Source organism: Macaca fascicularis, chromosome 4 (genome assembly GCF_037993035.2).
Source record: "Macaca fascicularis isolate 582-1 chromosome 4, T2T-MFA8v1.1".
Taxonomy (NCBI): Eukaryota; Metazoa; Chordata; class Mammalia; order Primates; family Cercopithecidae; genus Macaca; species Macaca fascicularis.
The window spans coordinates 43,506,435-43,530,000 of record NC_088378.1 but is presented as its reverse complement, the minus strand read 5'-3'; the positions used below and the strand labels follow the sequence as shown (position 1 = coordinate 43,530,000).

Genomic DNA, 23,566 nt, shown 5'->3' with positions numbered 1-23,566 from the left:
GATGAATAATATTGGAGTTATTTTTGTGTATGTTTGAAATTTCCATAATAAAAAGTTTTCTTAAAAAAAAAATAAATGATGATCAGCGATTGACTCTAACTTCTTGCTCAGGACCAGATTTCTAAGGACAGGGCAGGACACAAAGTAAATAATAGTTTATCTTTGGATTGATCAATACTCTCAAACTATCACTCTTTGCTTAAGGCGTTTTTGTCATTCCAATTAATCTAACATCATTCAACACATTCATTAACATTATACTTACTACATCTTCCAAATCATAATTAATAGAAATAAGACCAAGTGTTTTATGGTGGTATAAATCATTGGGAAAACCTTCTCAATTATATAGTTGATGAAAGCAATAAATGATAATAATTCTGCAAATTCACCTCAAGATGATCCTCAACAGATCCACAAGGTTCATTTATTTAATTTAAATTCCTACATAGTACATTGAAATGTCTTCAATATTTCAAAAGCCAAAGTTAGAAAAATAAAAGTATAATGACAGTTATGTCTCATTTAGCTTTCAATCTACTGTTGGGGGGGTGTTGGGGGAAAAAGATATTTTTACAAGAAATATTTACAAATAGAGCCACAAAGTCTCTCACTTAGTTCACCAATTAGAAACAAATCAGAAAATACATTTTTAAAAACGTTGACTTTTTGAGCGCACATAACGAAAATTTCTAACATCAAGTGAGTAAAGAAATATGTGTTTATTTTTGATGCCATACTATGTTGCTAAAATAATAGAGAGAAAGAATTAACTGAACCAGAGATGTTATACATTGTTGTGAAAATGATTCTTGAGTCTAAAAAGGTAGAGAAATAATTAATGCTGTGATTCAATCCATGTTGATATTCTTACCCTCAATACATGTATACAATTATAAATATATATATTGTTGTTGTTGTTGTTGTTGTTGTTGTTTTTGTTGTTGTTGTTGAGACAGAGTCTTGCTTGGTCACCCAGGCTGGAGTGCATGACGTGATATTGGCTCACTGCAACCTCTGCCTCCCGGGTTCAAGCAATTCTCCTGCCTCAGCCTCCCAAGTAGCTGGGATTACAGGCATCCGCCACCATACTCGGCTGATTTTTGTATTTAGTAGAGATGGGGTTTCACCATGTTGGCTAGGCTGGTCTCAAACTCCTGACCTCACCTGATCCTCCCGCCTCGGCCTCCCAAAGTGCTGGGTCACAGGCATGAGCCACTGAGCCCGGCCTAACAAACATTTATAAACATCTACCACAGGCCAGGTACTTTCTAGGCACTGGAAACAGAGTGGTGAATGAAAGAGACCAAGCAGCTAGCATAACCTTACATTCTAGCAGGAGAGACAAGCACAAATGAAGGCATAGAAATGTACTATGCGAGTAGTGATAGGTACAAAGAAGAGAAATTAAATGGAGTAATGGAGACGAAGAGATGGAGAGGAGGCACAGGCCACCTATTTTAGTGGCTTCTCAAGAGCACGTTGCTCCACAGTTTTTAGGTTTTCCTCTGGCTATAAATGTTTAAATGGTTGGCACCCACCTGTTTTAGTTTCTCAGAGTAGCAAATGATCTAGTTAATCTCCTAAGGTTCCTTTCTATCCTATCACTTTATTATCAATAACTTCATGATTAACCACATTATGAACAACTCTGTTTTTAGAAATTTGTTCAAAATTTAATATTTATGGAATTCTAACAGTTTCATGGTCCATCTTCCCTAATTCTCTTTTCATTCTAACAGATTCTTTCTCTGTTCCCTGTCCCCCCGGCCACACAAATTACTGACATGAATCATAAGTCAGGTATTCAATGTGGAAATGCATTAATAATGTGTTTATACTGAAAAAGCTACACAAATTGTTCAATAATTTTACTACTCACGTCCCAGATTCTCCCTGCATAAGCTCCTGACATATCACAACCTGGCCACAAATTAGTGGACTGGGGTCAACTTCTGAGTCGAGGTCCAGACTGGTCATCAACTCATGGGAACACCAGCACCAAACCTCTGCCCTAAACCAGGTGCCTTAAACCAGGTCTCATGGGATACTATCTCATGGGAAATTTAAATCTGAGGCTCACAAGTATGTCAGCAAATACAAAGCACTGTGGAAATAAGTGTGCAGTCAATGCCATGAAGCAATAGAAGCAGAGTGTAATGAGAAGGCACATTCTACGGAGAATGAAAGTGAAGAGAGAATTGCACTATGGAGAAAAAGCAGGTAGACTGGGCATGGTGACTCACGCCTGTAATTCCAACACTTTTGGAGGCTGGGAGGGTGGATCACTTGAGGCCAGGAGTTCGAGACCAGCCTGTACAACACAGTGAAACCTGTCTCTACCAAAAAATACAAAAATTAGCCAAGTATGGTGGTGTGTGCCTGTAGTCCCAGCTACTTGGGAGGCTGAGGCATGAGAATCTCTTGAACCTGAGAAGCAGAGGTTGCAATGAGCCAGGATATCATGCCACTGCACTCCAGCCTGGGCGACAGAGTGAGACTCTGTCTCAAAAAAAAAAAAAAAAAAAAAAAGCAGGTAGAGGAGTTTTGTCCCAAGAATAGCCTCCTCCTCTCAGCCTCCTTGAAGCATCACTGTATGGCACATGCCAGGAACTTTCCCGAGATAAGTCCTCCTTACTTCCCCTGGGTTTATTCTTACTTAAAAGCCTGTCAACTGAGGTTACCTGACAGTTACAAAGCAGGATTAAAACTACATTTAATGAAGTTTACCATCATCATTTATGCAACAAAATGACCCTCTTAGTCTGGCTGATGAGGCCACTTATCAATAACATATTCCAAAGGCTCATTGTATGCAGAGCATTCCAGAAAACATAAATGGCACAGGAACATTGTGATCCTATGAAAGGGAAATTAATAAATAGTAGCACTCTGGATAAAGTTTTACAGGAAGTTTAGCATGAAGAATTGCATGATTGCAATACAGTCATGATTAAGAGCACACACTCTGGACCTCTAGACTGCCAGTGTTTGGTTTCCAGCCCCCCAGTTAAAAGCTGTTTAATTTTGAGCAGATAACTCCAATCTTTCTACACTTCAGCATTTTCATTTGTAAAATTGAGAATATTAATAGTTCTGCTGCAGAAAGTATTGCAATAATTAAATGAGTAATATATGTAAAATGCTTATTGTTACACGAATAGCTTATGATAATGAAAAGGATGGAATCTACAAGTACAAATATTGTGAATGATAAAAAGAAAAAGATTGGGCCAGGTACAGTGGCTCATGCCTGTAATTCCAGCACTTTGGGAGGACGAGGCAGGTGGATCATGAGGTCAGGAGATCAAGACCATCCTGGCCAACATGGTGAAACCCCATCTCTACAGGAAAAAATATATATATATACAATTAGCTGGGTGTGGTGGCGCGTGCCTGTAATCCCAGCTACTGGGGAGACCGAGACAGGAAAATGGCGTGAACCCAGGAGTCGGAGGTTGCAGTGAGCTGAGATCTCACCACTGCACTCCAGTCTGGCAACAGAGTGAGACTCCGTCTCAAAAAAGAAAAAGAAAAAGAAAAAGATTGTTTCAATGATATATTTATCCTCTACATTGATGCTAGTGTTTTACCATGCATAAAGGCTCCCCAACAAGACTATAAACTCTGGAAAATTCAGGACCATGTTTAGTTGGCATGTTGGGAACTTGGGAACTGTCACAGTTTCTAGCACATAGTAGGTGCCCAGTAGTATTTGTTAAATTAACAACTGGCTAATCTAAGCCCACTTGTATATCCTTGTCAATATACTCAATTATATACTCAATAGTACAATCCTGTCTCACATTTATTTTTACTTTTTGTTATTCACATTTGGTTTTATCTATTTACCTTGCCACTTCATTTATCTCTTGATACATAACTCTCCTTGACAATAGTGCAAGGGGATTCAAACTTACTGTGACTATATTCCTGCTTGGTAAAACATCAAGCCCTAATATATAGAAGTCTTTTCTATCTATTCTTTAAGTATAAACACTTTATCGCATGTATGCTTCATTCTAGATTCTGACAGAAACAGAGTAGGAAAACTGTGGCTCACCCAAGACCCAGTCTTTCCCCAGGTTCCCCACAGATAAGCTCTGAATCTGTTATAATTGACTCACCACGACCTGCATACATTTAATTCCTCATGGCATCCTTAGATCTTTTTTGCCACATCCTTTTGCTCTGACTCTAAGAGGAAGCCAACCATCTCTTCGCTGGCCTGTGCCACAGATGCCTTCCATGTCAATACCATCTGTGATCCCGACGGAAATGATAGTTAAAATTTGTTGCATCTGTTATTGAGCCTATCTTTGTAGTAGGAGTAATGAAATTTGGCTTCTAAACTAATTCATCTTTATGCAGATAGCCCAAACTAACCTGCAATTAAAACACTGAAAGTAGACACAACTGGGAGATACAAAATAAATGTGGGAAAAGTTCTTTTTCAATAAAGAAGTATGATTATTTTGAGAAACATCAACTCCAAGGACTATAAGCTAGTAGAAATTAAAATTACGGGAAAATAGAATTTTGCCGATAGACTTGAAATTGTGAAAATAAGTAGAGTGTTTGATAACCTGAAATAAACTCTTACTAAAGCACTATTTTTATAGTGGAACCAGGGGTAGCTATTATTTTGTTATTATTTTAATTGTTTGTGAACATATGGGATAAAGAAAAGGAACATAAATGTGATTGCAGCTAAAGTATACCTGAAAGAGTCAATTAAATTCATGTTCTAAAGAAGCATAAGAATGATGATTCTGTCACTCAGAATTGAAGAGGCTTAATGTACATTGTAAATTAGTACTGTTTAAGATTTTCAGATAGTGTGTATATTGATTAAGTAAGACATTGAGAGATTTCAAATGGCCAAAAAGTATAATTGTCTTTATGTATATCAAAATATATTTTTGAAATTTCTGAATTTCTCAATCATATAAACAGTAAACATCTAGCCCTAGAAGAAAATGTAATCCTGTTTTACTTAGTTGGACGTACTTTTTCATACACAAGAACATTTCGCTGGTTTTCCAGTGATCACACAAGTGACTGGTGATAGTTGGACGAGAGCCCCAGCGCCCCACACTTCTTCCAGGCCCCTGTGAGTTCACCCTGCACTCAACAGAGTATAGACAGTTTAACGAGTTAGCCAGAAAATCCTGGGAAATCTGTCTCAGTGTAGACTATTCAAAGCTGGTATGCATCATTGTAATTTGCTAACAGTGAATATTGATTCTGCCACAAAGATAAAATAACGAATTGGCTGGGTACAGTGGCTCACGCCCGTAATCCCAGCACTTTGGGAGGCCCAGACAGGTGGATCACAAGGTCAGGAGATAGAGACCATCCTGGCTAACACGGTGAAATCCCGTCTCTACTAAAAATACAAAAAAATTAGCCGGGCATGGTGGGTGCCTGTAGTCCCAGCTACTCGGGAGGCAGAGGCAGGAGAATGGCGTGAACCCGGGAGGCAGAGCTTGCAGTGAGCCTAGATGACACCACTGCACTCCAGCCTGAGTGACAGAGCAAGACTCCATCTCAAATAAATAAATAAATAAAAAGGAATTTTCCCAAACAAAGATTCAAGAGATAATTCTTTAGTAAAGAGATAACTTAATGGCTTTAGTTTCATGGACTAATTTATCTTAAATTATGAAGATTACAGAATAAGACATTTTTAGGGCCATTTCACATAGATGAATCAAAAATTCAATCTTGAGAAGTACGAACAAAAGCAAAAATTAAATGCTATTCCAGAGAAACATATTTCGAGTCTTACCCTACCGTATTGGTTGCTCAGGGTTGCATAGGTATAAAGCAGGATGAAAATTTTATTTAAAGAAGTTTTACCAGCATGATTTATACAGTAACATGGCCATCTATGGAAGGAGCATCGCTCTGGGGTTAGGTTGCCTGGATTCATATTCAGGCTCTATAATTGCCTAGGTGCACACCTCAAGCAACCTGCTTAATCTCTCCCAGTTCCCTCATACAGAAAAAAGTGTAAAATAATATCTACTTCTAAGGATTATTGTGTGGGTTAAAAAGCTAGTGTAGACTGGGCACGGTGCCTCACATCTGTAATCCCATCATTTTGGGAGGCCGAGGCGGATGGATCACGAGGTCAGGAGATCGAGACCATCCTGGCTAACATGGTGAAACCCCATCTCTACTAAAAATATAAAAAATTAGCCGGGCTTGGTGGCGGCACCTGTAGTCCCAGCTACTCGGGAGGCTGAGGCAGGAGAATGGCATGAACCCAGGAGGTGGAGCTTGCAGTGAGCCGAGATTGAGCCTCTGCACTCCAGCCTGGGCGACAGAGCGAGACTCCGTCTCAAAAAAAAAAAAAAAAAAGCTAGTGTATAAAGTGTTTAGAACAGTCTGGTGCATACTAAATGCTCAATAAATATTGAGTTGCTGTTATTGTTTTTATTAGTGCTAAGTAAGTAGGTCATCAATAATATATATTCATGGACTGTGAATACTTTAGAAGACACTGGATTTTCCAAAGGAAAAATATGACTTACCAAGAAGATTATGATGCAGTGGAAGAAGAAAGAAAAATACAAATATAACTGATAAAAACAAAAATGTAAATAGTACAATAAAGTCTAAGTGGAATAATGTAAACAAATGTTACAAGTGTTAATAATTATTATAATTACCCCACTACTATCCATTAGTGATCAATAATTTAGTAAATTGTGCGTAAGTTCACACTTTTACTGTCAAGACAATGGATTTTTTTAAAACAGGTGGCTGTAAAATTCTAAGTAACTTTGAATCCAAACAACATATTTTAAAAGCAACTACTGATTACTTAGTATGAAAAAAGAACATTTACCTCAAACAGTAGCTAACATATCTTCATAAAACACTCAACCCATTCCTTTTAAAACAGGGATGCCAGCATTGTTAATCTTGTTCTACACATTCTAGTCAATGCAATAAGACATGAAATGGAAATAAGAGTTATAGGTATTATCATTCATAAATGATGCTATGGTCTACTTAGAACTTTCAGGGAATACATTGAAAAACTATTATAATAGAACTAATAAGAAAGTCACCTAATATGATCGAAAACAAAGCCCATACCCCCAAAATCAGTACCTTCTTAAATAATGCCAGCAATAGCAGTAAATGTAAGGATAAACAGATTCTTTTCATAATTGCAGTTTAAAAAAATGTTAAATGCCGAGAAATAACTTAGAAAAGGGTAGGACTTCTGTATTTCCCCACCTCACACACACACAAAACACCTGCAACAACTTATTGAGAGACAAAAGAAAACTTGAATAAAGTTCATATACCACATTCTTAGATGAGAGACTAAGTATTATCAAAATACCTACTTTCTGTGCATTCATTTATCATTTCCAGTCAATTATAATAAAAACATCAGTGAAGTTTTCTCAAAGTTGGCAAGGTGATTATAGTGTCCTCTGGAAGGATAAGGCCAGATTTCACTTGGATTTAAGGAAATTAGAAAACATGTCTTATATATCCAAGCTTATGAAGCAAGGGTCATGCACATACATATATGAATAAGAAAAGCCCGGAAGAAAATTATTTTAGGCATGTTTATCTCTGGATGATGGGATTATGGGTAGATTTTTGCTGTTGTTGTCCTCCTGCATTTGACAAAATCTTTACAGTAACTACTCTATCTATCTATCTATCTTTTGTTTGTTTGTTTTTGTTTTTGAGATGGAGTTTCACTCTCCTTGCCCAGGCTGGAGTGCAGTGCCACATTCTCAGTTCACTGCAACCTCTGCCTCTCAGGTTGAAGCGATTCTCCTGCCTCAGCCTCCCAAGTAGCTGGGACTACAGGCACCCACCACCACGCCCAGCTAATTTTTGTATTTTTAGTAGAGACAGGATTTCACCGTGTTAGCCAGGATGGTCTCGAACTACTGACCTCAGGAGATGAACCCTCCTCGGCCTCCCAAAGTGCTGGGATTACAGGCGTGAACTACTGCACCCAACCTACTTATCGATTTTAGAATTAGAGATAATATACCTTTTTAAGAGAAAAAAGGAAATGAAAAAAATAAAGGAATAGCTTGGACTTTGCAAGCAAAGATGATAATTTTGCCATGATCAGTAAAAACTGTACTGATCCACTGAAAATCCACTTATAAGGCCTTTAAGCATATCATTATTAAATCCTGTGTTGAGACGAGGTAATCACACAGGTATAATCTATTAAACTTGTTAATTATTAACTTGTTAATCTGTTTTTGTTAACTATTAGCCTGTTAATTATTTATTTTAAAAAAAAAAGAAAAACATTTAATGCCCTCTACCAGAATTTGGCAATCAAGAAGAAGAAAATGACTAGAAATGGGAAAACCACTGAGGTGTGCAAAAACTGAAGATGCCTTTTGAGGAGAAGAATGCACGTGGGTAGTTGAGGCACAAGAGAGCACTCGGGCAGACAATGAGATGTGAGGTGGCTGCCAATGAGAAAGAAGAGATTTTGCGGAGTCTGTGCTAGCCCTGGGTCAAGATTCTCAAGGTTCCTTACTCAATTTGAATCCATTTTACAAAGATTGAGAGAAGTCTCCTGTGACCTCAGCACACTATCAGATGCTGTAATGGCCACAAAAGCAATGTGAAACAGGGTCCTTGGCCGGGTGCAGTGGCTCACGCCTGTAATCCCAACACTTTGGGAGGCTGAGGCAGGCAGATCACCTGAGGTCAGGAGTTCGAGCCCAGGCTGGCCAACATGGTGAAACCCCATCTCCACTAAAAATAAAAAATTAGCTGGGTGTGGTGGCACATGCCTGTAGTCCCAGCTACTTGGGAGGCTGAGGCAGGAGACTCACTTGAACCCAAGGGGCCGAGGTTGCAGTGAGCCGAGATCATACCACTGCACTCCAGCCTGGGTGACAGAGTGAGACTCTGCCTCAAGGAAAAAAAAAACACAAACCATGGCCCTTGCTCTCCAGGACCTTTCAGTCTGGTTGTGAAGGCAAGATAACACATGAACAATTTGAAAACAAGACAAAAGAATAAATAGATTAAGTGCCCATATGAGAGGCTCAGAGAATTGGTGTAATAGAAGGCCATTGAAGGATAAAATTTAGGGGCCAGAGTAGAAAGAGGAATGTTCATGCCCCAGGAAACATGTTGTGACTTGTAAGTTCAGCCCTACATCCTCTATTCCCTCTTTGATGTTGCACAAGAATCACAAGTCCTATAGGCAAGCCTGTCTCCAAACTAGAAGTCAGCCCTTAGAAATAGCCCATCTATTGAACAATAGCTTGGTCTCAAATTACATTTGTCTTTTTCTTATATCAAGGATTAATCATACCACTTTTCCCTGACACCACCCTTATACTTTCTAAATTCATCAAGCTGATATACCAAGATGTTTTTATACTAAAGAGAATTTATCCAAGCTGTGATAGTATAAGGGACTTGAGAGAAACCTTGGTCTAAACAGCTTTGAATCGCATACAAAAAAACAATGTGGGCGATGATCCAGTATGAGAGCATGCTTTTCACATAGACTACTCTTGAGATCCACGTCAATATCAGATTGCATCAAAAATTTCAAAGGGAATTGGATTATCCTGTTGTCTTTGATTGAGATTCAGAGGCAAATGGAATTCAGGGTGAGATATAAAGAGATAAGGCCTTTGTTTTTGAAGAGATACCAAGGCCTTAAAGTGCTCAGAGATCATTCCACCAGAGAGGAGTTCAAATTACGAAGGAATTTAGCCTAACGCACACAATTCCATTGGATACCACAGATAAACATGACATATAACAACCAGTAGTAGGTTGACGTAATAAAATCACAGTACAACTCATTACTTCAAGTTTTTTGTTATGTCATATGAAAACCAAAAATCTGTAGGAATTGGTGCATTTTTTTTTTACAATGAATTACTTTAATCATCCGGGATATTTTTGGAGCATAATGAAATATAAGCCAGAGTTGGAATTTGTGCATTCCCTGCATAGAGATACTTGGTCTCGTATTCTGTCCTTGTATCAGGCAAGAACACTGAACATAAAACACACTTAAAATGCACTTCAGCTTCTTTGGTAGAATTTCTTTGGCACCTGTTAAATTTTAAAGGGCTCTGTGAAAAGCATTTTCTTAACCATCCACTGGCTCTTGATTCATTCATGTGCATAGAAACACTCTGAAAGTTTAAAATTGAGAGTGCATTACTTACCAAAAATTTTTCTCTGGCATTTGTTCTCACACGTCCTTGTTACAGGCCTATTCATAAGTGAACAGCCTATTTGGAATCCTTATGGTCCAGAATGATGAAGATCTCATACTGTCAGTTGTTTGGATAAATAAATATGATTGGATCTCATCATGCATTTATAATAAATTTTATGTCAAGTCCATGGTAATTTAGGTTCCAATTCTAAATAGTGGAAACTGAATCTTACAGCTCTGTCCGTGTGATTGAAATAACCAGATCTCCATTCACTCTGTTATTTCAATCACTTATTCACTGATGAGTTTCGCTGAACAGATAATTGTGCAGACAAAAGACAAAATGTTGATAAAATTCAAAGTACCAAACTACATGCCTCAGAAAAGTTGACGGCTTATACACGGTTGCTTAAAACCATACACAACAACCGACAATCCTCCCCAATGGGCCGCACCCTTCAGTCTTGGGCATCATTATATAAATTGCCCTTTCCTAAAATGCTCTTCTCTTCTTCACCTGCTGATCGCTTCAGGAGCCACCACCTCCAGGATGTTTTCTCTGATTGTGAGATGCAGAGACTGAGCTCCTGAACACTTTCTTTCTTTCTTTCTTTTTTTTTTGAGATGGAGTCTCACTCTGTCACCCAGGATGGAGTGCAGTGGCGCAATCTTGGCTCACTGCAAACTCTACCTCCTGGGTTCAAGCAAGTCTCCTGCCTCAGCCTCCCGAGTAACTGGGACTACAGGCACTGCCACCACACTTGGCTAATTTTTGTAGTTTTGGTTGAGATGGGGTTTCACTATGTTGGCCAGGCTGGTCTCAAACTCCTGACCTCAAGTGATCCTCCCACCTCGGCCTCCCAAAGTTCTGGGATTACAGGTGTGAGCCACCACACTTGGCCCCTGAACACTTTCCAAATCACAGTGCACCATAAGAAAACGCTCCTGAGGAATTAGGCAGCTTGGATTCAATCGCAGCGAGTTGTTTGTTAATTGCATGATCCTAGACAAGTTCTCTCAACTTTAGTTTCCTCATGTGTAAAATGGAGTAATAACATTGCTTGCCTCATTGGGCTGCTGAGAAGATTAAAAGAAGCAATGCTTATACAAAATAGCAGAGGTACCCGGCACAGAGAGACGTTCACTGAAGATTAGCCCATGGATATTCAGTTAGATCCACCATTTTTCCTTTAATACATTTAAGGTATTTATTTAGGCTAGGGACTTATTTTGATAGCTTGCATTAGTTCTATATATTATTAATATTTCTTTAGAAATTCATGTAATCTAAATGCACTTGTTAAACTGTTGAAAATGATTTTATAATGAATGGGGCCAAATTACTATTTCAGACAAGCCCATCTCCAATTTTATCAAGAAAATGAGTGAGAATATAGGCTTTGGGACACAGAAAGCAGATTTCCCCCACCCCTGGGAATACATCAATTCTGTAATTTAAATTTCTCATGCCTGGCTGTAACTATGTAGCCTTCATGACCAAAAAGAATGATAGCATATCTTATTTCCAGATATTCAAACCTATTCAGTAGGAAGAGGTAGAATGATTGGTCATCAAAAGCTATTAACAAATAATGTAACTGTTGAAGATTTTTTTAAAATCATGCACATCCGATTTTTATTTCTCCTTTTCTATATATTGTTTTGATTTTTCTCACAGCCTGACAGTTCTTTAAAATAAAAAATAAAAAACAAAAGGCTTGGGGGAGTATCACGCAGGAAATAATCACAAAAGAAAATTCAGCCTCCTTGCTATGAGAGCTTTAGGATTCCAGAATCTGAATGTCCTTCCTGATAATGGCTGACAAACTGCTGAGTCAGAAAATGTTAAAAAGCAAACAAAAACAGAAATGAATCTTAGTGAGAATATTGAGTTACAAGGACAAAGAGAAAAAAAAATCTAAAAATGTTCCAAGGAGAAAATAACATGGGTAACCTAAAAGAACAAAAGTCAGTTTGTCATCACATTTTATATAAACAAGCACTACATAACAAAGAAATTGCTTCAAAAAGAGAAGAGAAAACTCTCTTGAACCCAGAATCCCATAACCAGAGAAAACATCAATCTAGAATGCAGAAAATATAAAGATATTGTTACACATGAAATGATTTATAATCCTTACCACCAGGGTGTCTATTCCAGTGGAAAAAATTAAAACTACAAAAGAGGAATTTAAAAAGAAATGACATGGTGCAAGAGGAGGAGGGAGGAAAAAAACAACCTAACCCAGTTAACCCTAAATTATTTATGAGAACATAGCTATGAAGTTTATTACAATTATTAAGAAATAAGTAATAAGAAACAGAACCATAGGGTTTAAAAATTAGAAAATTCAAAATGATTTCAGTAAATACAGAAAATGGGGGAGGAGAGAGAAAAGTAAAAGCATGCTACTGGTTTGGTCATGTTCAGGAGAAAGAGGAAGTTATAGATTCAGATAAACTCTCAATGTTGATTAAAATACTGTAGATAGATTTTACTATGTTTGCTAAAATTGTAAAGATGGGTAGGCCAGACTCATGTGGGCAGCTTCCACATTACCAGCTACCACAAGAAAAGTCTATCCAAGTGACCCAGCCGCTCTACTTTGAGGAACTCAGCCTCAGAAATCCTGCATGTGTGCACAAAGATATGTATATAGTTAGCATTGTGGAAACCAGTTCATGTATTCTTCTAAATGGAATTGGTTTACAGGGTATGCATTCCTTAGCATAGAACACTATGTAACCATTAAAAAGATTGAAGTAGATTGATTAATACAGACATGTGAAGATATATTGTTATAAGAAAAATGTGCCAAAGAAAGTATGTATACCGTGATCTCAATTTATGAAATTAAAAAACTCAACATGTATGTATATATGCACATTTGTGTTTATAATGCCTAGAAAAAGTATAGTAAGCAAAACAAATGAAGAAAAATAATTGAGGATATATAGCAAAGGAGGATTTTAAAATTTTACTATATACAATTTTGTATTTTGGATATTTTCTATAATATAATGTATTACTTCTGTAATTTCACAAACACTAATAGAGCTGCCAAGTACCTGAGATGGGGACAGTCTCACTCAACAAAAAACGTCCTCTTTCAAACTATGACATGACTTAAATTTGTTGTCAGCTTATATTCTGTGAAATGTGGTATTTATCTCTGAATAGATAAGGGTCTTTTCAAGTAAACTTTCCATCTGGACACAACAGCTAAAAAACTGCTAAAGGGAGAGAAGCAGATACAGATTGTCAGGGCAGCAGTTATTTTACCTTTGGGAACTGAAACTATTTTTACTCAAAAAGAAAGTTTGCAGAGACAGCATTTTCACATTAGACTTCATAATGCTACACAAAACAAATAATTTGCAATGGAAAACATATAATAAAGTGGGTGCATATCGGTTGCCCTAGAAAAACAACCCAAAGACAACAATAGCCAGTCTGTCTATCGGTCTCTTTCTCTCCACATTTATCAAACTTGTATTTTGTGACGAGATAAAAGGTTTTAGAGTTGAAAATGACATCATCTGGGCCTTCAAGGAGCTGAAGGAAGCGTGCAAGATGGACGCACCTAAGGGGTTACTCATAGAACAATTTGGGAAATTTTGTCATCGAGAGAAATAATACAAAGTACATTCTGACTTGGCTACTTCATAGGCTATGCAGTTTTGAGCAAGTTACGCCTCAATTTCCTCATTTATAAAATAGGTACCATGATTATACTCCTTCCTAACTGTTCTGGGGACTAAATGAGGTAACACAGAAAATCCGCGCACAAAGTAAGCAGTCAGTAAAAGTTAGCTACTATTATTTGGGGAAGTTATTCAGACTCTCTGGAATTGAAACTTTATTATGGGATCCTGGTCAGGTTACTACATGGAATCTTAGTTTCCTCATCCAAAATTGGTAGAGTAACTTTATCAGAGGCTACCAGGCAGAAAGAATGAGATAATGTGTGTGAAAAATTTAGATCAGCAATTGGCACCTAAGAATTCCATTAATGTAAGTCATTATCTCTATCAAAATGCTTCAAAAAGAAGAAAGGAAATAACAACTAACTCTTCCTAAGAGTGACAAAGAACAGATAGCAGGAGAGCTGGTCTTGAATAATTAGCAGAAGTGCTCCAAGCTGGTGTGGTGAAAGAAGGATGTAGGAAGCAAAGAAAACAGCATGTGCAAACTGGTGGAGAATTTAATCATGATGATCATGATAGTGGTAATAATAATAATAATAATAATACAGCCTGTTCAGAGAAAATAAGAGGAGATGTCCTATAGGCCCTAGGAAATATGAACTGGACTTCAACTGAGAAGTTAAGAGCCACAGAACTTTATCAATACTTATGGAACTATTAAAGAAATTAGAATGGGGCTGAAGTGTGCAGTGTGAGCTGACCATAAATCAATCCCCTAGAAAAACAACATCAAAGGGTGGGAGAAACTAGCAAAGGAAGCCCAAGAAGAAAGCTTAGAGAGGCTGGTGAAATAAAAGAGGCGGAGAAAGAAGAGCGTTTCAATAAGGAGGGACTGGTCAACCGTGTCAAATGTTGCATAAAATGTCAAGTAGGATAACAAGAGAAAGCGAGGCCATTGAACTGGCCACTTGGGAGGATGCTGGTCAGAGAGTATTTTTAATTGAGTAATGTTGGTGGAAGCCAGACAGTATTGGGTTGAGGAATTAATGAGATGTAAAGACACTAAGTATAGACCAAGTGTAGACTTCTTTCAAGAAGTTTAGTGATTAAAAAAAAAACAAAGTGAAAGAAACCATAGTCTTTTAGCCTCATCAAAACTAGAAGATGAATTCTTAAATGTCCATGAGCATAATTCACATTTGGCAAAAAGGGTGAACTTCCCAAGATATTTTAAAAAAACTAAAAAGTAGAAAACTACGGGGAGAAAACAAAGAAGAAAAATAACTTACTACTTTGCTTGAATGGGATTAGAGGATTAAGGTGAAGGATGGGTGGAGCAGAAAATCGAAAAACAGCAAACTTGAAATGACTCGGAAATTAAGATTTTAAAAAAGAGGAAAGAGGAGAATAAGGAATCTTATGGATTTGTTGAAAGAGCAAGAGGCAGGCATAGACTACCACAAATGAAAGTGATCAAAACAAAACCACTCCTCTCTGTCCCTCAGACTGAGCTGGGGTATAGTAAATCCAGAAAACATAGTCCTGATTAGAATTCTGTCTCCTGTGTGCCAAAGAAGCCTTAGCTACAAGTCATGGGCAAATTACTAAGCACAAAGGCCTACGTTGGCAGCTGTAGTGGTTTATCTCTAGTTGCAGGTATGGTTCCCTCTACCCAGGGGCTGCAGGTATGGTTCCCTCTACCCAGGGGCTGCAGGTATGGTTCCCTCTACTCAGGGGCAGACTCTAGGTCCTTCCCTTGGAATATTTGCCCACCTAAGGCAGTTTACCAAAAATTAGACCTGGCCTGAACGTCAGCATGAGAAATTTGGGAGAAATATGGGAAAAGACTGTAATATGAATGATTGGATTTTTGAATACAAGAGAATATTGGATGAGTTTTTTTTTTTTTTTTTCCTAGCATATCTAGAAAAATCTGCCTTGAAATGTTTACATTAGCTCTTGAACCATAGGCCAGTGCTTTTAGAAAATGTGATCAGTCAAGAGGTCAGGCGTTCGAGACCAGCCTGGCCAATATGGTGAAACCCCACCTCGACTAAAAATGCAAAAATTAGCCTGGTATAATGGCAGGCGCCTGTAGTGCCAGCTACTTGGGAGGCTGAGGCAGAAGAATTGCTTGAACCCAGGAGGCAGAAGTTGCAATGAGCTGAGATCACTCAATTGCACTCCAGCCTGGGCAACAGAGCGAGACTCCATCTCAAAAAAAAAAAAAAAAGAAAGAAAGAAAGAAAAAAAATGTGGTCAGTCGCTTTGCTCTGTGTGGTTCTCTGTTTCCACATCTGTAGAATAAGGAAGATTAGATTAGTTTTAAGTCCTTCTAGCTCTGTTATGAAATTTAATGATTCTCTCCTTTACATTTCTTTCATTTTCACAAGCATATCTGTCCCTGGTTTAATACTAATGTCCTATCTTCCTAACCAGATTGTTAGCCCCAATTTTGTTTTAGTTTCCTTCTTTTGTCTAAAAGGAGTCAGAAAGTGTGTTAAAAGATAAGACCATCTTAGGACACCCTGGGTGAGGCCAGTTTTTGTCCAATCAGGAGGCTTTTATGTGGAAAACACCCCTTAACCAGGCTAAGCCTACTGGTTTGAGATAAACATTTGATGAAACATTCAGTAAAGAAGAACTGGATCTTACATGAAGAAATTAATGCCTACGCCCCAGTGCAATAGTTAATTCCTCCCTGAAACATTTTCTTATTGTTATGTAAACATAACCTAAGTGGGTTTGTTAGTGATAATTAGAAACATTCTCTTAGCCTAGTGACTTGGGGAAGAATAAAAGGAGATGGGAATTATTAAGATGGGATATACAGTCAACGGGGGAAGGGCTAGTTCACATGGCACAACCAAATATATCTTTTGTAGGCCAAAGACTCTGAGAAATTATTTTTGTACCTGCTCTCTATTTCTATTTCTATTCTGGTTACTAAGTGGACAGATGACTTCTCAGCCTCTCTTTGAGTACTTTTTTCTTTGTGTGTGTAAGTATATATGTCAGAATACCTTTTGCATCTTGAACGTAAATGTGGACAAAATGCATTTCTAAGTTAAAATAACATTTAAATTGTGAATACACAATTTTTAGAGCAGAGAACATTGTCTTTTTAGTACAGTTGCATGTCTTCTCTCCATATTCTATTTGACTAACCTATTTAGTAAAATAGCCAAGATCCTCCTTCTGAGTTAGCCGAGAGCCTGACTGCCAAAATCTCCTGAAGACCCATAAAGATATCCTTCTTGAGCTGAATCCTTGGCAGCTCTGAACAAAAGAGAATCACAAAGATATTTTTTTCTATAACAGTTCAAACAGAAAGAGATCTAAGGATTTTGCTCCTGATCAAACTCATAGCAAAGGAATATAGGGCCTTATCCAGGACCTCACAGTTTGGTAAATTATATCTAATTTCAGTGTTTGTGAGATGGCTGATGCCTGTGTCAACCCCATATGAGACTTGGTGGGTCCAACGAGAGGCGTGGGGTGAATTATCCAGGTTAAAAAGGGCCTGGTGGGGTGGCCATGTTTCTGACTTGGGACACTCAGAGATCTGCACAATCCATGGTGAGGGTACCCTGGAGCTCCATGAGCCAGCACTTTTTTTTTTTTTTTTTTTTTTTTTGAGACGGAGTTTCGCTCTTGTTGCCCAGACTGGAGTGCAATGGCGTGATGTCGGTTCATCACAACCTCTGCCTCCTGGGTTCAAGCAATTCTCCTGCCTCAGCCTCCCAAGTAGCTGGGATGACAGGCATGTGCCACCACACCCGGCTAATTTTGTATTTTTAGTAGAGACGGGGTTTCTCCATGTTGGTCACGCTGGTCTTGAACTCCTGACCTCAGGTGATCCGCCCGCCTCAGCCTCCCAAAGTGCTGGGATTACAGGCATGAGCCACCATGCCCGAGAAGCCAGCACTCTTTAAAGGAAGAGCTGCCGGGTCTGAGATGAGGCCTTCCTCAGCAGAGCCGGCTCTTTCCAATCCATATGGACCACTCTGCCTTTCCCTGCCCTTTCAGAAAAATTTCATGTTTAACCAGCACTGCAGGTAAAAAACAAAAAGCCAGCTTAAGAGAGGGCAGTGCTCTAACAAACCTGCTGAATTTTCAATTCTGGCCAAGATTTTCATGTTTGTTTTGCCTCTGACTTGATAGGAAATGTTAAGCCATCAACAGAACAGCTTGGTGACTTGGTTTACCTCTCCAGGAAAACATTTGCCTACTCCTCAAGGTTGTGAAATAAAATGGCCTCAGGGTGTTATGAACTTCCACGTTTGCATAATCTTTTCTCTAGCATTTAAAGTTTGTGGAACTAAACCAGATGGAGACCTGCAGCAAAATCCGAATTCAAATGAACCAGGTGGAAGCAAGTTAGCACTATCGTGTTGTGAATGAGGCTGCTCCAAACTAAGTTATGTGAGCAAAGAAGAGCAGCCTGCACCCCTTCTGTGAGATGCAGCAGTTTCTGGTGGAGTTTTTGTTTGTTATGCTTGTTGAGTGAATCTCTAACAGAACACACTTGGGTGACCACTGTGAGACAAAACGAGTTTAGGCTTTAATTATTCTATATTCTGATTAGGGGAAACAGTGTGAATCCAAGAAGATGTCATTGAGTGCAAACACAGTCCTGGAGCTGGGCCCGTTGGGCGTCAACCTCAGGAGCTATTAATCTACATGCTTCAATTTGTAAGTATGCAGGAGACTGAGTCAGTAGAAAAAAAAATAATTTTAAACATCTGTGGTATTCTTTCTGTTCCAGATTAATTATACTGCTTGTTTGTTGATGCTGACCAGAATTTTCAATCCTCTGATGCTATGCTTGGAACGTCATAAGTATTTTTCTATGTGTTTATCACTTGCGTCCCATGAAACTTTATCTCTGTCACAGTCTGTCTTTCATAATTTATTTTAGGTCCCGGTTTTGTTCTTTTGCTCACCTGCCTTAGACTTCTTGTTTTTGCTTTTATACTGAGCAATATGCAACTCTTTCTCATTGAGTACTTATTATTACTTTTAAGAGACACCTTGTTAACACACAGCCCCACGTACACACACATCATTCAATCAAAATGATGATATAAATGAAAATCCAAATGTGCTGTTTAATCAACTGGAGAGGTTGGTAATTATTTTCAATCAGCTAGGATTGCTCTGCTAGCTCAAAGAATTATTAATAAGAGCCGTATTTGTTAATAAATTGTGAGCAGCCCTTCTCCGTGAGTGGGGGCAGGTATCAGGGAAGGCTATTTCAGAAGCTGCTGTCCAGCCTCACATTATACCCTAAAAAGCCAAGCCCCTCCTTCTGAGCTAGCCAAGAGCCCAACTGCTAACATTTCCATCCTAACATCCATAAAGATACCTTTCTTGAACTAAATCCTTGGCAGCTCTAAACAGAAGAGAATCACAAAGATATTTCTTTCTAAAATAGCCCAATTTGAAAATGAGACATGGGCAGGCCCTTTGCTGTTTGTAAGGCAACCATAACCCCTACCCCTTCTCCCAGTCAGCTTTTGGGGTCACCCGTCCTTGTCTTGTTTTCCTACCATCAATACCCAACAGTGTCTTGTGACTTCTGTGGCCCCAAGATGACCAAAGAGCTCCTGTTTGAGGACCCAAGCTCCCTCCCCTCACTCTTCGCCCCGACAACTTCTCCTCAAACCCCAGCCTATTTCCAGGCTCTTCCTTTCCTCTTTGCCAAACACCTGAGATCTCAGGTCGCTTTGGGTCTCTTTCTAACCTTGCGACAATCCATTCTGTTCCCTGGGGTTTTCTGTCTTCAGGCTGAGGAGAGTGAGGCCGCCTGTGCTTCTGCTCACTTCCTTCCTCCTTCTCATGATAAGCCCACAGCTCTTTTCATTTCGTGGATTTTACTGAGAATTACCAAAGAGGAAAAAAAATAACAAAATAATTCATATGGAAGAGATGTGACTGTATGAGAACTCCCATAATTGCTCAACTCAGCAATGAACATACACTTATCACTTTTTACATGGTGATCACTGCCCTCTAAGATCTAATATTTATTGTTTCTGGGCTACACTTAGATGATCCTGGAAGCTCCGTTGGCCACTCACTGCCGTTGGCAAATAGCTCGCTAGCCTTTCCTTCTCTTAGCAAGGAGGACAAGATTAAAAGTGAGCAGTGCTCTCTCCTTGGCTAATTTTGTTTTGTTTTGTTTTGTTTTTTGAGATGGAGTCTCGCTCTGTCACCAGGCTGTAGTGCAGTGGTGCCATCTCGGCTCACTGCAACCTCTGCCTCCCGGGTTCAAGCGATTCTCTTGCCTCAGCCTCCTGAGTAGCTGGGACTACAGGTGTCTGCCACCACGCCTGCCTAATTCTTGTATTTTTAGTAGAGACAGGGTTTAACCATGTTGGCCAGAATGGTCTCAATCTCTTGACCTTGTTATCTGCCTGCTACGTATGGCCTCCCAAAGTGCTGGGATTACAGGCGTGAGTCACTGCACCTGGCCGCTCCTTGGATAATTTTTATTTCTCTACAGCACCACACATATGGATAACGTATGTGTCAATGTTCGCCTATCTATAATGACATTAAGATGATAACATGAATTAAATTAACATATACACACACGCACAAGATCTAACTGTAATAATATTGAAATTATTTGACATTAAGACTATTTTGAAAACTTCGGATTCTGCTCATTTTCTCACACTGACTCTGCCTGCTTTCCTCCCACCATTGTGTTTTGACCAATGAGGTTTTCTGTGGGAATCAGATGGTTGAGCATCTGTCTAGTGATGTGCTTCCGAATCTGCTCTCTAGAAAGGACAGACGTTGGATGGGTATCCCCTCCAAAAAAATTGTTTCTAAGCTAAAAGAACAGACAAACAAAAAAGTCTTGATTCATGATGTTTGACCGTTTCTATGATGTAAATAGTTCCACTATGGTCAATTTTATTGGCAGAATGATTTCAAACAACCAGCTGGCAAGAGCTCTTCCAAGCCAGTTGAAATGAGTTCTAGCACACCATCGATCCTTCCAGTCTTTTCCCTTATCAAAACTTCAGCTGTGCCTCATCTCCAAAGGGCTGTTCTGGAATTGGTTGTCATTTGGAAAAGCAATATAATAAGCAAATTCCAGCAGTGTTAACAATTGAGTGAAAAATGCTTGATGTGTTAACCCTGCCAGGGGTGTCTGCCTGCAGGAAGCCCTCCACCCAATGGATGAAATCCAGTGTCAGAACTGCAGGGGACCTCTGAGGCCCAGGGAGCAACCCTCAATGTCAATTCAGAGAGAAACAGGGGAAATCCCAGGCCAAATGCCTGGAAAAGAGCATACTGCTGAGCCAGGATGCCAAGGTGTATTATTGGGCAATTTACTGAACCTCTCAGTGCCTTCATTCTCCGTTTGTAAAATGGGAATATTAAGATGGCATTTCATGGACTCTAAGCTGTCATTTAAAACACACCATTATGTTATGGTTCATTAAGAAATTTTAAAATGCTTCCCATTAAACTATGTCACACCATCAAAAGTAAGATACATTCTAAGTTCACAAATGCTAAAATGTGAGAGAAAAATGTTTTAGAATCCATGAATTACAGTAGAACCTTCCACATAGGGTTGTTGGAAGGATCAAATGAACTGCTATCTGTAAAGTGCTTAGCACGATGCCTGGCACATTACAGGAATGATGGAAGATTTTGCTCTTGTAGTATCTTTTTTTTTTTTTTTTTTTTTTTTTTTTTTGAGATGGAGTCTCGCTCTGTCACCCAGGCTGGAGTGCAGTGGAGCAATCTCGGCTCACTGCAAGCTCTGCCTCCCGGGTTTATGCCATTCTCCTGCCTCAGCCTCCTGAGTAGCTGGGACCACAGGTGCTAGCCACCACGCCCAGCTGTTTTTTTGTAATTTTAGTAGAAACAGAGTTTCACCACCAGGATGGTCTCGATCTCCTGACCTCGTGATCTGCCCGCCTCAGCCTCCCAAAGTGCTGGGATTACAGGCGTGAGCCAATGCACCAAGCCTGCTCTTATAGTATCTTTATTATTACCAAGAGATTAATGAAAAGGAAAAAGAAATGCAAAATCTCTGATTCACAAATTAAAGCTTCCAATGTCCTCATAAGTGTGAATAAAAGTGGTCCTAAACTAACATTTTTCAAGCTATTTTTCTGATAGCCACATGGGCCTCAGGGACCGCAGCAGTAAAGAAGTAGAGTTGGAAGTAAGGGTGAGGTGAAGGCCAAGAGTGAGAAATTTTGTCACCTCACTCACAAACCAATCAATGCAGCTCCATTTGTACCAATTGAAGGTACTGGAGTTCAATGTAAGTTTGCATTTAATTGTGTTCCTACGCGTGTGTGTGTGTGTGTGTATACATAAAAGTTGTGCCCAGCCACCTTAACAAAACACTTGCACCCAGGTAGAGAGGGACCTGGGCAGCCACACAAAGGTGATTTTTCCCAATTGTAAACTAAAATCTCATTCAAATTCACAGATTCCTGGCTCGAGAAAGTGCTCTTCTTGGTCTGCGGGCAGGAACAGCTTCCTTCCCTTCCTTCCAGCAGCCTGCACTATCTTCTGTGACAATGGCCTCTGCCAGACCACGTCCATCACCCCAGGACATTTCTGTCTTAACTGGAGCTGTTTAAATTTTCAAGTACAATAAACAAGAACTCTGGAAAGAAATTTAAATATGATAGCAAAGTTTATACCCTCACCATTTCTCTAGTGGTTCCCTTAGCAACAGCTCTTACTTTTTACGACTCACCTTGGCTACACACTGCTTTCGCAATCGTTTGTTAGACTGATTTCCAAAACAGCTCAGATCCCTCTCAGAACTAAACATTCTAAGCAGGAGTTGAAGTGGAAAACATAAAACCTTTTTGAACAGAGGTTTAAAATGTCCTTAAAAGTCATCATAGCTTCCCAGGTCAATGGAAAAAAATATATATATGAAAAAATAATTGGGGCAAAACAAAGAAACTACAAAAAGCTGTTGCACTGCAATTCTGAGTATTTGATGAATGTATACAGAGATGAAGAATAATAGCTGAAAATTAAAATAGTTTTATTGGGGTATTATGAAAGTAGGAGATTAAAAAATAATATTCTTGTTATATTTGCTTTTTATTAAAATGTCAAAACACCTCTCATGCATTCATTCAACAAACATTTATTGTACTCATAACTTGTGTTTACCTTTGTTTCCTCCACCTTCCCCTCATCTTTTCCTCATCTCGCCTATGCCTTCAGGTGTTTAATCAGTCCTTTAATATTTGCACCTGTGTGTATGCTTGCCCTCCCCATTCAGTCTCTTTGATGGCAATGGATTGTCTATTTTTTTTCCCTATAAACCTTCGCTACTTCTCTCCTGTGGATAGTATACTTGAGTTACATGAAACAAGTTCAAGTTTACAAGTTCAGCTAACATACCAGATGAAATACAGAAAAGGGTCTTCATGCCTTCCCCCCCCAGAGTTGGTGGTCTCCAAGAGAGTATAAAGAACAGCTGAACACCAGGGCCACCATTTTAAAAGGGATGCTGGTATTCATTTAGGATAAGAATGGGTGTATCAATCAAGGTTCAATGAGAGAAGCAGAACCACTGTGAGCAATGTAAAATAGGGATTCAAGTCAGCACTAGTATGGGAGCTAGTGGAAAAGTCTACATAAGGCTGTGGCTTCTGTGACTGGTATGGGCATGGAGTGGCTGTGGACCTGAGCCAAGAGGAAGGAAAGCTGGTT

The 23,566-nt window shown here is 39.1% G+C and overlaps 1 long non-coding RNA gene across 2 annotated transcripts in view; it reads left to right on the top strand.

Annotated features, from left to right (window-relative positions):
- The window catches only part of LOC102127618 (uncharacterized), a 35,756-nt gene extending 12,825 nt beyond the window's left edge, over positions 1-22,931 (top strand). Inside the window, exons 4-5 of one of the 2 annotated variants that reach the window (XR_276187.5) lie at positions 18,435-18,541; positions 22,317-22,931. This is a non-coding gene — a long non-coding RNA (uncharacterized lncRNA). The remainder of the gene's footprint in view (positions 1-18,434; positions 18,542-22,316) is intronic. The other variant, XR_012433494.1, reaches the window with a different exon arrangement.
- Positions 22,932-23,566: the final 635 nt, after the last annotated feature.